Raw genomic sequence first — 12,570 nt, 5'->3', positions numbered from 1 at the left:
TATATAGAAATCTGATTGACGAGACTATAGCTGTATGGAGATATAACTGTATGGTCAGATAGAATGGAATCTTTTATCAGAAAAAATGAGCGTCTAGTTTTCCCAGTCTTTCCCCTGTGTTAGAGGTCTCCACAGTTCTTTTTTGTAGGGCTCTGTCTTTTAGCCTGGGCTTCCCAATGATGAACTCTATGAAACCTATTCTCCCCAGTGGCTTTCAGCAGACTGCTCTTGAACTTCCAGAACCCAAAGGGCCACATCATAGAACAAGATTTAACATGCCCCATAGCCCAGCAAACATTAAAGGGGGCAGCAGTCACACTGTTACAGAGATGATTAAAATTCTTCCTCTCAGTTTAAATGAACAAACAAAACCACTGCAGGGTTTCCATTACACTGGCTGACAGAATTAATCAAGTAGTTAGTCACTTAAGTGAAGAATAAACCACTGCAAGACTATTAAGTGGCAACATCTGTTTTCTCAAAGGAAGAATGGTCAGACTGTGAAACACCTTGCCTGCATTGGTAAGCAGTTATGAGTACTGGGATTCCTCTACTATTTAAATGAGGGAACAGTTGATGAAAGGATCCAGTGGCCAGTCTGGCATATGTTGTTTGCTTTTTCATGTATCTTTTATTTTTTGCCTTTTTTGGACAGACCCCAGATGGTTTGGCATGGGCTTTAAATTGTGTGACTGAAGTTGAAGTCAGGCATCTGCAGTGCTGACTGTGAGCTTTTGTGCATGCTTCTACAAGGATTTTGAATGTTGATGAGGAAGAAGGAGTTAAGGTAAATATACGCTTGCTGGTATGATTTTTGAGACAGGATGTTTTGAACACAGCTGCTTACTAGTGTTCTGCGAGTGACAAGGCTTGTTGTTTAATAACTTTCCCTGTTCTAAGAAGAGCTACACACATTTAAATACCTACAGCGAGGAAAGAAAACACTAAACTATTCTTCATTTATTTTTCCCCTAACAATGACAACCGTATCCCTGTGGTATAAGGACCAGATTTTCAAAAGAACTCAGCTTCCATTTAGGCAGCTGATTGAAATGTAGATGTGTAAAAGGGAATTTGTTGTTAACCTTTGTCAAAAATATGACCCAAATACATCCTAACATCTTGAAAGCCTTGACATGGCATTTTAGTTGCTTAGGCCTTTCTACCCTTGTATTTCACCCAGCAGGCAGGAAGAAAAGCAAACTGTGAGGCATTTTGTTTAACTAGGCGGCAACTTGATTAGTTCAAGTGCAAGCTATCCAGCAATAAATTGTACAGTTTCAGTTGTCTTTCCATCTTTGTTTAGATTGTTTGAAGGTTACTGTCAGTCTTGCAAATCTCCCCATCTGTTGATAATCCTCCTTAACTCACCTCATATAAAGGTTTGGTGATGAGAAATGATGGTTGTCTCCTTATTCTACCATATGCTATGAACCTCAGCCCTATTTCCAGGTGACTTCTCCTAAGTCTATTTCCAGCTTAAGAACCAGGAAACCTGTGGAATAGATGCCTTCACTGGATGCATGCCAGAAAGAGAAGCCAGCATTTAGCTTACCTATTCTTCCTTCCCTAATTTGGGATTCCAAACAGTTAATATTGGGCATTAGCTGGTAACATCTGCTGCTGTAAAGTATGCCTTTAGAATAACTTGGGTACCTAACAAGGTATTGTTTTGGTGGGATAGAGCCAAGCCTTCTCAACTGTGAAGGAATTTAGCTACTATTTTGTCTACCCACAGAACCAACATACCCTCACTGCAGCATTCCAGACTTATTCATCATTTTCCTTGGGCTAAGGTCCCTAAATTTCTTTGTCTTGAGCAAATTAACCCTTTTACAGATATCCATGTATATGATAATTAAGTCCAAAGGCTGCTCCTTGGATGCCAAAGTGTACATGAGGAGCATTGTCTGCTCCCAGTTTGTGGTCTGCCTTCTCTGCACAACTCTGAATACTCACTCCATTGAGGTAAACTGGCTTTCACACTTTTGGGCTCACCCACAATACTGTGTTAGCAGATGCTATGCCAGCACACATGAACCTTCCTTTGGTCTTGAAAATTAGTTACTCACACCATTGCGCTCTGATTCTCAGACTTTATATATATATCCTGTACATGTGTTCCTGTCCCAATTCTGAATGAGTAGACTCCAGATTTACTAGCAGAAACCTCTGACGTAATTAACCCCCTTTTAAAATTTGTCACAAACTGGAATTTTGTGAAGCAACTTCTATCCATAAAGAGAATTAGATCTCCATTCACGGCAATTACATCGCTATGTAAACTCTTAATTTTTTAAATCCCTCCCTTGCCTCACTGCCCTCACGTAACACCACTGAATAGCATTACATTCCCTGGTCTGTTATTTTATCCTCAGAGGAAAAATGACAGAGCACCCACCCAACTGCAAATCCCTAAATTCTGTACCCACTCACTATTGCAGGCATAACTGTCTTATAACCCCATTGATAAACTAACCAAAATCTAAACTAAAACTAGTTAGGAGTAACTGATTGGCAGGAGAGAAAGGGGAACTGAAGGCTTCTCTAGAACCTTATTCCTTTGATGGTTATGATTCTTTTAATTTATGCATTCATTTTATTCATAGCTGGTTTCTATCCATTTTTTCTTGTGTCAATATTGGCATTAAGCTTTCATTGCTCTTTTCCTTCTCTGGTGCCTGCCCTCCTGATGTGTTTGTAGGCAGTCATCATACCCTTTTTAAACCTTCGTTTTTGGTAGGTTAAACAGGTCAGGCTCTTTTAGTCTCTTCTCATAGGACAGATTCTCTATTCCATAGATTATCGTAATAACTCTTTTCTCTGCTTATTTCTAGTTTGAATTAGGCTTTCTTAATCATAGGTAGCCTGAATTGCACAAATATTCTAGATGAGTTATCTTGCACATTAGCATTAATACTTCTTTCTCTATTTCTATGGGACATGCCTCCTTGTCTTTTTCACCGTCTGGTTACACTGATGGCTCCTATTCAGTTTACGATAGGCTAATCTTCTGCCTCCTTTTTCATTTCTAGCTGTTCCCACTTTAGAGAAAAAGTCTCATTATTGGGTCCTAAGATTGTGGGTTTTTTGTTGTTTTTCTTTTAAAATATTTTAATTAAGTCCATGTCAGTTTATTCTCATTTTCAAGGTCATCCAGTTCTCTCTTAACAATATTCTGATCCTTCTCTGGACACACTTACTTTTGGTGCCATGGTCATTAATCAAAATATCAAACATTAAATGCAACTCATTAGGAGCTCCTCTAGTAGCTTCCCTTTGGGCTATTCTTTTTTTTTAGCACAAAGCATCATTACTTCCACTTTAGCCAAATAATTATCCTTCTGACAATACTTGCAGTACACTCAGTTTATCTGAAGTTTAAACTAGGGTTAAGCACCGTTTTAACTATATTTCTCATGTGGTACTGAGTCAAATGCTTTCCTGAAATACATGATCTGTTACTTTCCCCTTGTCTAAAAAGTTATTAAGTTTTAAATAAAGAATACAGGGTTAGCTTGGCACAATATGTCTTGTATATCTATAAGTTCCTGTCTGAACACCATCTTTATTTCTAGTCCTGCATCTCTAGTCCTGAGGTCATTCTTTGCTTAATATCTTCTATCCAAAAATGATGTAAACAAAGCAGAGGAAGAGTTACAGGTCATGATAAGTCAAGAGCTTGTCAGATACTTCATGACAATTTGAATAAATTTAAGCCAGCAGGGCCAAATAACATTTAATCCTAAAATGTTGAAGGAATTAACTGAAGAGCTATCAGTTATGGAGTCAGGTCAGGTCCTAGACAACTGGAGAAAGCTGACATAGTGCCCATCTCTAAAAAGTGGGGAAAAGAAGACCTGGGGAATTACAGACTGACGTCAGTACCTGAGAAGTTTTTAAAACAGTCAACTTGTAAGCAACTGAAGGAAGAAGGAATTAATTAAAAACAAATTATGGCAAACCAACTTTATTTCCTTTTTTTTCAGGACAGTTTAGATAAGGAGAATGCAATGGACAAAATATATTTGAACTTGCTAAGGCTTTTGATGTAGACTTATTGAAACTGTTTTGATGCAGGACCTCATAATATATTGTTGTAAGTAAACTGGAAAAATGTAGGTCAAGATAAAGTAACTTTTAGGTGGATAAGTAATTGGCTATGTAACTGCTAGTAAAGAGTAACTACAAATGGATCAGCATGAGGATGCTTCAAGTAGGAGGACTCCACAGAAGCCTGTTCTGGGCCTGGTGCTGTTTAACACTTTTACTAATGACTTCAATTCAGCAAAAGAAAGCTTTCTGATCAAGTTTGCATGTGCCACAGAACTGGAATAGTTACAAACACTTGGGAGGACTGGATTGGAATTCAAAAACCTCTTGATAAATTGAAGGGCTGGGTATAGACAACAAAATTAAATTGAACAAGAGGGTAGTGAGAGATTCTACACCTAGGGAATTAAAAGGAATCATTTAAATATGCTTGGCTAGGTAGTACTACTGCCAAAAGGGATGTGGTCTTAAGTCTCATTGTATACTCAGCATGAGTCAGCAATATATATGTATCTTCAAAAAAAAAAAGGGAATTACAATTTTGGACTATATGTATTGTCTGCAAGATGTGAGGTAATAGGGGGTGAAAAGCACCTTGTTCAAGATCGCAGATGACGCTAAGATGTGGGGAGAAATGAGCATGCTAGAAGAGAGGGACAGGCTACAACTAGATCTTGACAGGTACAAAGGTGGGCAGATGAGAATAGGATGGGTTTCAATATGGACAAGTGCAAGGTGTTGCACCTGGGGAGGAAGAACCAGCAGCATACCTACAGTCTGGGGAAATCCCTTCTTGTCAGCACAGAGGCAGGGAAGGATCTTGAAATCATTATTGATTACAAGATGAACATGGGCTGCCGATGTGGGGACGCAGTCAGGAAAGCTGACTGTACTGTGTCATGCATCCATAGATGCATCACGAGCAGGTCCAAGGAGGTGATTCTCCCCCTCTATGCGACATTGGTTAGGCCACAGTTGGAGTACTGTGTCCAGTTCTGCATTTCAGGAGGGATGTGGACAGCATCAAGAGGGTCCAGAGGAGGGCATCTCACATGATTAGGGGGCAGCAGGGCAGGCCCTATGAGGAGAGGCTACGGAACCTGAATCTGTTTAGTCTCTACAAAAGAAGGCTAGGAGGGAATCTGGTGGCCACCTATAAACTTGCCAAGGGGGACCAGCAGGCAATGGAAGAATCCCTGTTCCCCTGAGCACTACCAGGGGTAACAAGGAACAACGGCCATAAGTTGACTGAGAGTAGATTCAGGCTACATATCAGAAGGCACTCCTTCACTGTCAGGGCGGCTAGGAGCTGGAACCAACTTCCAAGGGAAGTGGTGTTTGCCCCTATGCTGGGGGGTCTTCGAAAGGAGACTTAAACAAAAGGCTTGCCAAAATACAAGCTTTTCTGCAAGGGTTAATTTCACCCCACAATAGCAAAAATGCAAAAGGTTCAAAGTACTTATTTCATGTTGCTCACAGCACAGGGTCTCTTCTACCCTGCAGAAAAGGACCTGGGTGTTAGAACAAGGAACAATGGTCTTAAGTTTCAGCAAGGGAAGTTTAGGTTAGATATTAGGAAGAATTATCTCTCTAGGAGGGTAGGAAAACCCCTGGAACAAGTTACCCAGATAGGTGGTGGAATCTCCATCTTTGGAGATTATTAAGACCTGGCTAGACAAAGTTTTGGCTGGGATGATCTAATTGGAGTTGGTCCTGCCTTGAGCAGGGGGTTGGACTAAATGACCTTCTGAGGTCACTTCTAACCCTAATTTATATGATTCAAGTCCTATGTCTCTAGTCAAAACTTGAGGCAATAGGCCTTCTCTGTCAGACCCAGCTAGTCCAGTACAGGAGCTTTAACGATCTTATAATCCTGGGACAAATCTGCTTCCAGGGTCCAGTAAGCAGCTTGTGCCTCCTCAGTTAACAGAGAAGCCATGTTCACAGTATCCTGTGGCCACTAATTGGCCTCTGCCACCCACTCAGAAGGCCTTTGGGTCATCTTCAGATCCAGTCTTGGTGAGTACTCCATCTCAATTTGGGTGAAGGTCTTTCTTGAATCACTGTTTCAGGAACTCCTGTGCTGCAGCTGCTTCTCTTTCCGGAACTGCTGCTGCTGGAGTTGGAGCTGCTGAAATAGCTGTGGTTGTACCTGCTGCAGCCCCTTTGGCCATTTTATTAGGACTCTTGTCTCCATTGCTGGAGTTAAACTCAGAATGCTCATGTTCCTCCTTTAACCCAGGCCAAGAAACAGCCCAATTAAATAGAATAACATATTGTCAAAATCAGACTCCTTGTCCCTCCTATCCAGGGCAAGGGCTGCATCATAATCCTGCACTGTTGCCTGTCTTCGTAGGTACCCTCCTCCCCGGTGTCATCTCTCTGGGAGCTTTTAACTTTGTCCAGGGCCAGCCAATCATCCCTGTCACCTGGCCCAGTGCTCATAGGCAGGCAGCCTATTGTCCTCTAACCCCCTGAAGCTGGACTTCAGCCCCTAAGCCACGCAACTTGTTACATCCTCGCTGCTTTCAATATGGCAGCAACTGTATTTGCACTGGTATCATTAATTTCCATTTGGCAACTAAAAGTTAGCATAAAAAAGAATTCTTGCCTGTAAAAAGCCCAAATCACCCTGGGATGCCATTATAACTTTCCAACCTTTTAATTATAAAAAAGCTCTCAGCTATGTCTCTGTCTCAAAAATATAATGGGCTTGCTTGAGATTTTGAATGAGCAAGAGGAGGTCACAATCAAACAACTGAAAGGCCATGAAAATCAATGATTAAGCAACCATAGATTTTCCCAGCACATCTAGCTTAGATTCACCTGCATTTGTTTTTTTAAGATCCATCTAATGGAACAGATTAGTAGAAACAGACCTCTTGCAAGGCCCCAGGGTAAAGTCTGAGAAGAAGATATTAAATAACATTCCATTTTTGATCATGCAGAAGTAGAAATCTCGCAAACTATATTGCAAATGGATGTCCGTAAGCAGGTTAGAAGTGACAAACGCACAGAATCTGTAATTTACCTTCTGTTTGCGTGGTTCAAAAGAAAACACATTCCTTTCAAGTTTGTCCTTTGAATAGAAAAACAGCCTATATCTGATATTTCAAAGAACTGTTGTATTGGCATATGTAGTAAAATTGACATGGGGCTATAGGCTGATCCCCTATAGATGCGTTGCACAATGAAACATAGCAGGGGGGATCTAGTGGGCTGTTACAAACTAGTCAGAGGGGACCAGCAGGCATTGGGGGAGTCCCTGTTCCCTCGAGCACTACCAGGAGTGGCTAGAAATACCAGTCACAAGCTGGCAGAGGGTAGGTTTAGGCTAGATATAAGGAGGGTTTACTTCACTGTCAGGGCGGCTAGGATCTGGAACCAACTTCCAAGCGAAGTGTTGCTGGCTCCTATCCTAGGTGTCTTTAAGACAAGGCTTGACAATTACCTTGCTGGGGTTCTTTGACCCCAGTACTCTTTCCTGCCATGGGAGGGGGTCGGACTTGATGATCTGCTCAGGTCCCTTCCAACCCTACTAACTATGAAATTGTGAGGGTATATCTAGAGTTTCATTCCAAATGAATGAAAAGGAACTCCATATTCAGGTAAAACAGCTGGGAGTATAATCAGTAGTTCTATTATCAGTCATTCCCAAGGAACAGTTTTATGCTATGTAATGTCGCTCATGTAAAGTACGAGCTATGTGAGGGTAAAGAAGCTAAAAAGTGTGTGTTTAGAAGGAAGGCACATTTGAACTTGAAGTTTTTCTTAGATAGATAATGACACTTTGTCTATGTTAGCTCAATAGCATATAATTAAGGGTGGGTAACTGGGGATGACCCTGCTTGGAATAGAACGGACTACATGACCACCTAACCCAGGTGTGGACAACTGTTTCAGCTGGAGGACTGCTTAATGAGTTTTGGTGAGGTGTCGAGAGACACAAGTTTGGCCCCATCCCCTGACAAACGTCCCACCCCCTGATCCCCATCTTGGGCCCAGAAGTCCCACCCTCTAAGCCCTGACTGTTGCTATCAGAAGTCCCTCCCCTTGACCCTGGAAGTACTCCTTTTGGGAAGGGAGTTTGCCATCTTGGAACCAGGAAACAACAACAAATTATATACTAAAAATAAAGCATCCATAAAAACATATTTTACTTTTATTTAAAAAAAAATATTTTTGTCCTGATTTGTGTGTAGAGGTGATTGCATAATAGCTCAAAATGAAGTGTTACTCTTGTATATTGCAAGGGGTGTTGGGGGTATGGGTGGGTGGGTATAGGGTTTGTGGGGGGCTGTGGATGTGTGTTGTGTGGATGTATGCGTATTTAGGGTGTGGGGGAGGATGTGTGGATGTGTGGGTTTGTGGGGGGATGTGTGTGTGTGGAGTGGGAGGGTGTCTGAGGGTGGGGGGGTGTGTGTGTGGTGGGGTGTATATATGTAGCAGTGAGTGTGGCTCCCCTCAGAGGCACAGGGGGTGTGGTAGGTGGGTAGGGGGTGGGTAGGTGCAGTGCTTGTGGGGTGTGTGATTGTGTGGGGGGAGAGGGTACAGTTGTGGCATTTGTGGGGGACGGTTGAGGGTATGATGGGGTGTGCATGGGAGCCCCCCATGCACACCTCCCTGAGCCAGTCATGACCTGCCTCCACCTCACAACATCCCAGAACCCGCATGCCTTACGGTGCCTCCCCACCACGGTCAACAGTTAACAGACCCAGCCCGCCCGCACTGCACCTGTTCCATACCACCCAGCCGTGGCATGTCCTCCTGCTCCCCCAGTCACGCAACAGGGCTGGGGAGGCTCCTTCTGGCTGCCACCACCGCACAGCCCCTACCCAGCATGCCCTGTGTGCACAGCATGCCCTGTGCCTGCTCTGGACTCACCTTTCTGGGCTCAGCGGCGGCAGCAGTGGTGGTGCTGCTCAGAAACTGTTGTTTGTTGTGGAAGGAAAGCTGCCCCTCCCCCTCTCCACTGCTGGGCAGTTCTTGGAGCAGCTGCCGGAAGCCCGTGCTGTGCCGGGCTGTCTTGTGACTGTCACTGCCATCTCTGGGCTGGCCAGTACAGCAGTGATGACAGCTCAGAGCAGCCACGGGGCAGCCTGGGCAGCAGTGATGCAGAGCAGCTCAGTGCAACATGAAATCTAGGCAGCTACATCAAGAACTGCTGGGTAGCGGTGAGGAGAAGAAGCTGCATTTCCTCTACACCGAGCAACAGTTTCTGCCCGGAAGCCCCTGCTGACCATAGATGGGTGAGTCCGGAGTAGGTGTAGGGTGTGCCAGCTCTTGGCTGTGCACACAGGTCCTCACCATTATTGCAGTGCTGGGGTCAGTGGTAGCAGCAACCAGAAGGAGCTGCCGCTGCTTGGGCTGCTTAGAAAGGCAGTCCTGCTATGGAAACACCCCTGCCCCGCTGTGCCCAAGAGGTGGCAGGACACTCTATGACAGGGGAGTGCCTGAGCCAGGCAGGACCAAGGGACCTACCACAGGCTAGACAAAGCCCCTCCATGGGTTGGATCTGTCCCATGGACTGTATTTTGCCCACCCCTGTTCTAGCCCTACTTTCCTGTGACCCTTTGAATGTATGGGATGTAGCTTATCAAGAAAAACTGTGTTACTTGTTAGTCAGATTTTCATCAATGATTTTTTGCCTGGTAAAATCCTTTCATAATAATGCAGTGACTGTGATAGATTTCCCCCTTCCCCTCTTCTCCAGTAGTAGGTATTTGAACTATCAGTTGAATCAGTCCAGCTATTATTTGTTTGTGGTCCTTTGCTTGTGTAATCTACATATACAATGGTAGTTTCATACACCAAGTTTTTAATTTGAGCCCCAAGCCAGTTATAAAACATGTTTCATATTTTGCACAGTAATAGAGATGGCTTAATTTGGATGTTGCTGAATTCAAATTTAGGACAGTGGAAAGCACTTAAAACAGCACAGATTCAAATCAAGATTCAGCATCCAAACCAAACTAGCATTCAAAGATGAGGACTAAGTGAATTTTTTAAAAAAAAGTGATTTGCCACACAAAAAAATTACAGAAATAGGTTCCATTCTATGTCCATCTTCAAACAATGAATGAATGAAACCTAGATTCAGGGTGAGATTTTTTGAGGTCTGCACTTGCCCACGGATTCCCAATTATTCATGTGAGTTTTCCTCATGGGAACATGGGTTTTACAATTTGGCCCAAGGAAAAGGCTTTTTTTTTTTTTTTTTACTTTACAGTAGGTCTTTAAAATTTGATAGAGGTCTGTTACAAGATTTTTGCCATCTGTAAAATTTAAAGCCACAAGATTATTGAACTAAACATTGCCATTGAAATGTTAGTTTAAACAGAACTAGGCACAAATTTTCTCACTTTTGAGTTAGAGCTATACAATAGCCAGCCATGAATGATATTAATAAGTGATAATATCCTATAATATTAAGAGTGTTAAATTGACCTATATAGATATGCATCTCAACCTTCAAATGACAAATGTTATTTCATTTCATGTCAAGATATGAAACTCATTTCACATCATAAAATGAAAAGATGATGTGGTTTAAACTGCCATTCTTCAGATATATGAGCAGTATGCATAAAATCAATCAGCCAAAATAAACCTGAATTTAGGAGTTTTCTCAAATTAGACAAAATGAAAGATTCCCTCCCAGTATGTGAAAATTAAGTGTGTTCTCATAAACAAGTGCCTTTCTCCTACTTGTGGAGAACTCAGATACCACAACATGGTGCCTTAATAATAATTGTTGATTTATTAATGGTAATCTGTAATCCATTCAGGTTCACTGCATAGCACAAACTCTAGAGAGCAGTAGCAAATTAGTTTGCATAGTTTAATTCCCATTAGATGCCTCCAAATCTGCTTGCTACTGGACACGTACATCAATGTGACTTTTCTAATGCACATTAAATTTAGTACCTCCAGGCTAGGGACAGACATTCAAAAAGCCTGAGCCTGAATTGATTCAATCAGTCCCTATTAGCAGGTTAGTCTAATCTGGCTAGGCTGAATCAGTTTTTAACCATACAGATATGCCCCCTGGACTGAGGAAATTCAGGCACATGCCTGCAGTGGCTTAGGCTAGAAGCCAGGGAGTGCTCAAGCAGCTCACCCTTCCCTTCTATAGTGCTGAGCTGGCAGGGGGGGGCGGTGTCCAGGCCCTGGCAAGATGCTCTGATTAGGGAGGGATTACCCCCCTCCTTGATAACAGAGCACTTTTTAGCTCTGTTATCAGCATTTAACACCCTGTCAGAAAACAAAGCCTCTCTCATTAGTGCAGCTCTTCTTAAACAACTTTTTGTAAGGAAGGGTACATTCCAAGGAGGAGTATTACCTGTTGATAAGCTCCAAAAAGCCCTAAAGACACTGTCCTGTCTGCCTTACACAAACACCTCTCAGCATCAGCTAGCATACCACATGCTGGCTACCGTTCATGCTGGGGGAGGGAGGAGGAAGGGATCCCTGCTTGAGCTGTGAGCAGTGAGGAGAGGGAGGGGGGCAGGAGGAAGCCAGCCAGGAGGTGCTCTGTACCTGCAGTTTCTGCCAGAGCTCCAGCGAGAGAGCAGAGGGGAGGGGCCAGCTCTGCTCGGGAGCAGAGGGCCCTGCCCAGCCCAGTCCAGAAAGCATGCTGGGATGCTGGTGGAGTCTAGTTTAACTTAAACCAGGAAGGGGTCTAGGGCAGACATTTCATTAATTGCTTTGATCCAAATCAGTTAAGTCTGATACTATGTTCAACAGGTTTATCTCAAACCAGTTTAAGCCATTTTCAAACTGAAATTGCACTGAATTTCTCTTCTGTTACAGATTTAAACCAGTTTCTTATCACTTAAACCAGTTTATGTGTGATGTCTGTCCCTAGCCCCAGTGTGAGGTACTAAATTAATGCTCATTATGCTGTGCTAATGCACAGTAGTGCATTTTCACACTTTGTTAGTAATGTCTAATGCACAGTAGACTATTTTACTGTGCATTAGTGTAATGTCACGATTTTTACGTGATGCTTTAATACGCAGTAAAATAGTCTCCTAAAGCACACGTGTAGATGTGCCTGCTAAGTAATACTTTACACCAATGTCATTCTATTAGAAACAGTGAGACTGTATACTTGCATATTACTCAGTGGGGGTGTCTACACCTGAATATTAATGTGATGCAATAAAAACTCCAGTGCAGTTGTTGCCAGAATTTATTGTTTCCAGGTTCATTCTTTACAACGTGTGCCCGGGGCCACAGCACATTTAGCTGAGGCGGCACAGCCCCAGATGGCAGGAGCTTCTGGGGGTCAGCCTGTCAGCCCCGGACTGCTCTGACCTGGCTTAACATGCTGCGGAGGAGCTGGCTGGGGCACATGGGTGCTTCACTGCAGGGTTAGCCAGCAGGCAGCCCCTACACTGAAGCACCCTCATGCCCCAGCCAGCCCTATCAGTGTCTACCGGAGGACTGGAAGAGGGCCAACATGGTTCCCATCTTCAAAAAAGGGAGGAAGGAGGACCCAGGAAACTATAGGCC

At 43.2% G+C, this 12,570-nt stretch overlaps 1 protein-coding gene across 1 annotated transcript in view; it reads left to right on the top strand.

The window, feature by feature from the left end:
* Positions 1-659: 659 nt before the first annotated feature.
* Positions 660-12,570, top strand: part of LINGO2 (leucine rich repeat and Ig domain containing 2) — a 683,474-nt gene continuing 671,563 nt past the window's right edge. Inside the window, exon 1 of the mRNA XM_019555191.1 lies at positions 660-787. The gene's annotated coding sequence lies outside the window, so the exon portion shown is untranslated. The remainder of the gene's footprint in view (positions 788-12,570) is intronic.

The sequence above is a fragment of the Crocodylus porosus genome, unplaced genomic scaffold (assembly GCF_001723895.1).
Source record: "Crocodylus porosus isolate Cpor-Errol unplaced genomic scaffold, CroPor_comp1, whole genome shotgun sequence".
Lineage (NCBI taxonomy): Eukaryota > Metazoa > Chordata > Crocodylia > Crocodylidae > Crocodylus > Crocodylus porosus.
This window is presented reverse-complemented; position numbering and strand designations above follow the sequence as displayed.